The sequence below is a fragment of the Bos grunniens genome, chromosome 19 (genome assembly GCF_055505025.1).
Source record: "Bos grunniens cultivar Pamir isolate PY7600 chromosome 19, Bosgru_T2T1.0, whole genome shotgun sequence".
NCBI classification, from domain to species: domain Eukaryota; kingdom Metazoa; phylum Chordata; class Mammalia; order Artiodactyla; family Bovidae; genus Bos; species Bos grunniens.
Window position 1 is genome coordinate 18,559,330 of NC_141183.1, and position 4,054 is coordinate 18,563,383.

Genomic DNA, 4,054 nt, shown 5'->3' on the forward strand with positions numbered 1-4,054 from the left:
CCCACCTGCTTGTAAACCTCATAAGCATCCTATTCCAATGAATCACCTCTTATCTATCACTTTGCCTCTCACTGAATTCTTGTCTGCACTGAGACATAAAGAACTGTGGTACTGGAGCTCTTCAGAGCCCCCAAACAACACCTCACTGTTTCAGATATACTAGGCTTCCCTGGTGGCTCAGACGGTAAAGCGTCTGCCTGCAATGCGGGAGACCCGGGTTCGATTCCTGGGTCGGGAAGATCCCTGGAGAAGGAAATGGCAATCCACTCCGGCACTCTTGCCTGGAAAATCCCATGGACAGAGGAGCCTGATAGGCTACAGTCCATGGGGTTGCAAAGAGTCGGACACGACTGAGCATCATACTAAGGATATGACACGAGCTGGGGGCAGGAGAGGCAAGAGGAACATGGTCAGATGGACACAACAGAAAGAAAAGGAAGAACTGAAGACCGGTTAGGGATTTCAAAAAACAACAGAAATCACATCGAAGATCTCACGTGCCACAACTGAGACCCAATGCAGCCAAATCCGACTCTTTGCGACCCCATGGACTATATAGTCTGTGGGATTCTCCAGGCCAGAATACTGGAATGGGTAGCCTTTCCCTTCTCCAGGGGAATCTTCCCAACCCAGAGATCGAACCCAGGTCTCCCACATTGCAGGCAGATTCTTTCCCAACTGAGCCACCAGGGGAGCCCAAATAAATATTAAAAACAGACAAGCAAGGCTTCCCTCGTGGTACTGTGGATGAGAATTCACCTGACAATACAGGGGACATGGGTTCAATCCCTGGTCTGGGAAGATTCCACACGCCACGAGGCATCTAAGCCTGCCTGCCACAACTACTGAGCCTGTAACTACTGAAGCCCGTTCACCTAGAGCCTGTGCTCCCAAACAAGAGAAGCCACCGCCATGAGAAGCCTGCACGCGGCAACAGAGAGCATCTCCTATTCACTGCAACTGGAGAAAGCCCACTTGAAGCAACAAAGACCCAGAACAACCAAAATTACATAAATAAATAAACAAACAAAGCAGAACAGACCAGGAGAGAGAAGCAGAGAGGAGGAGAGACAGAAGACGCGGCTTTGATGTAAGGGTGAAAAAAAGTTCATGTTTGGGGAGCAGGTGATGGGGAGATAATGAATCACAACAAGGACAAAGATGAGGGAAGAGTTACAGATTGGGAGAGAAGAGTTCCGTTTGGGATTCCTGGAATCTGAGGGGCATCCACGAGGCTGGTCCATACAAGGGTGTGGGCCCTGGGCCATTCCTGCCTTCCTACATTGCTGAAGAAGAAAGGGGCTGTAGAAGCCACACACAAGGAGGCGTGGCTTCCCCCAGGGGAGACTCATCTCCGGGTGAGAACTGGGGAGCTGTCTCCACTGGGGTGTGGTGAGGCTAGACAAAGACCAAGCCCTTTGGATTTCCCCGGATGAACCACAGGTGCAAGGCTGACTCCCAGAGCAGCCAGCAGGGCCAACCAGCACTTCATTATTTGTGGATGAGGAGGATGGGCGGAGACTGAGAAAGCAGAGCCTGGGAGGTTTCACAAAGGAGGGCCTGGGAGGAGGTCAAAAGGGTAAGGACTATGAAGACGACTGAGTTGGGCAATCAGGGTGTCCCTGATGACCTTCAAATAGAATAATGCTTTCAACAGATCACTGAACTTCAAGGGCAAGTTTGGCAGCAGGAGGGACAGAAAGAGAGAACAGAGAGTCAAAATCTAAGCCAGCCATCAGCAGACAGAAAACAGACGCATAATTAGTGATGCCATTCTTTTCTAAAAAATAATTTTATTTCTTTATTTTTGGTTGTGTTAGTCGAGGAAAGGAGGGACTACTCTTCGTTGTGGGGCTTAGGATTCTCATTGCGGTGGCTTCTCTTCCTGCAGTTCGTGGCCTCTAGAGCACAGGCTCAGTAATTGCGGTGAATGGGCTTAGTTGCTCCTCTGCATGTGGGATCCTCCTGGACCAAGGATTGAACCCATGTCTTCTGCATTAGGCAGATTCTTTACCACTGAGCCCCCAGGGAAACCTACTGGTCCCATTCTTAACTTGTGTTGAAAATCTGCTTCAACTTTTTACAGATATGGTGTTGTCCATAAGTTGTGTCCAGCTGCTTGTGACCCCATGGACTGTAGCCCGCCAGGCTTCTCTGTCCATAGGATTTCCTAGGCAAGAACACTGGAGTGAGTTGCCATTTCCTTTTCCAAGTGATCTTCCCAACCCAGGGATCGAACCCGCATCTCCTGTGTCGCCTGCATTGGTAGGCAGATTCTTTTACCACTGAGCCACCAAGGAAGCCCTTTTACAGATAATCCATGGGTTAATCCTTGGAGCTTCAGGTGTTCCATGAACTCCTTAAAGTGGAGAATCCCACCTCAAGAACATAAAATATTGCTTATGCGGTATTCCTTCCCAAGTTGTGTAGCCTGAATCTATTCATAAGACCCCAAATGAGGACACTCAATTAAAAGAAAAAAGGGAGTGGAGTCTACTCTGAAAAAATGTCATGAAAGATTAAAAAAAAAAAAAAAAGATAAGGAATTGTTCCAGATTAAAGAAGCCTAAGAAACATGACAATTAAATGCAATCTGTGATCTTGGTTTTGATTGTACACTAGAGGGGGGAAAAAATGCTCGAAAAGACCCTATGGAATCAACTGGAAAAACTGAAATATGGATAGTAAATTAGATGAAAGTATTATCAATTTGAAATTTCCCAAAGTTGAAAAGAGTGTTTATGCAAGAGAATGTCCTTGTTCTTAGGAAATACCCACTAAAGTGTGTACAGGTAAATGGGGTAGGAGGGTTGCTACTCTCCATTCAAGGAATAAATAAGTAAATAAATATTAAACATATATTTGACAAAGAATAAGAGAGCAAATGGGACAAAATTTTAACATCTGGTGAATCTGTATAAGGGGTATATGGAGGATCTCTGCATCTTATTGGAACTCTTCTGTAAGCTTATAACTTTTTCCAAATAAAAAGTTTTAGAAAACAAAAGAACTCTACCCAAACCAGAGCCTTGAAGTTATGATCCTTCTTTTTCCCCCTGCGCTGGACTTGGGCTGGCCCAGGGCCGGCCCACAGAGGACCCTCGGCCGGCGTCCTGTGTGTGCAGGGCCGCACTGGGGCGGGGACGGCGACCCGAAGAGACGAGGCCCGCCGCTGGGGGACACGCCTCGGGCCCCGACATTTTCTGACCCGACAGCTGGGGCGCTCGGTTGCCAATCCAGCCAGGAGTGACTCACCCGCTGGGCTCCCAGGGCGGAGGGGGAGCTCCGCCCCGCAGGGAGGGCCCCGGACAGCAGGTGCCGCTGTTGAGCCGGCGCTGGCAGAACCCTTGCAGGGGCTCAGGCGGGACCTGGAGAGGGTCAGCCATGGGGTGTCTTCCAGAACGCAGCCCACTGGGGTCTGTAAGCAGCCTCGCACATCCTTGCTCCTCAAACACCCTTGCGCTTCCCACTCCCGGGCCCTCAGCGTCCCCGCACCCCCTCCCCCACCTTGGATGTCCCAAGGCAACTCCCTTGGATGACGCCTGATGGAGGAGGGGAGGGGATAAGCAGGAAGACGCTTCAGTCCTTGGCCCTGGTATCCGAGTAGCGAATTAATCCTCCCTTTTTCTCTGTTCCATCTCCCACTCCTCCTCCCCTCCCCCTTTCAATCCCCTCCTCTTAGAGCGGCCCCAGGGCTTTCAAAACTGACGCGAGCACCCCTCAGCCCACCCCCAGCTGCCCTGGGCCTTTCTCCAGGAGTTGTTTTTCCTAGACTCCAGCTCCTTCGGCTGGGTCCAGGGATCAGGGAGGGGATGGAGAGGGGGTGACCGGGTGCTGAGGGGGTGGGGAGATGCCAATGAGTTTATTTTTTCCTGTGTGGAAAGGAGTTGCTCTCACAGCCCTTCTGCGTGGAGGAGGTTGGGGTGAGGGTGGGGGCGTCTTTCCCTGCCTGGGAGGTGAAGCTGGCCCTTTACTCCAGCTCTTCCCTGGCCCACCCAGACTCGGGGTGAAAGGGGTTTAGAGAGGCCGTTTGGTCCATCCCTCTGGCTGCGGG

General features: G+C 50.8%; 1 long non-coding RNA gene across 1 annotated transcript; it reads right to left on the reverse strand.

Moving 5' to 3' along the window:
• Nucleotides 1-1,773: 1,773 nt before the first annotated feature.
• On the reverse strand, nucleotides 1,774-3,790 carry LOC147351438 (uncharacterized). The gene is made up of 2 exons (XR_015147519.1): nucleotides 3,256-3,790; nucleotides 1,774-2,170 (listed from the first exon to the last, which is right to left on the reverse strand). It is a non-coding gene; the product is annotated as an uncharacterized LOC147351438 (long non-coding RNA).
• Between the last annotated feature and the right edge of the window lie 264 nt (nucleotides 3,791-4,054).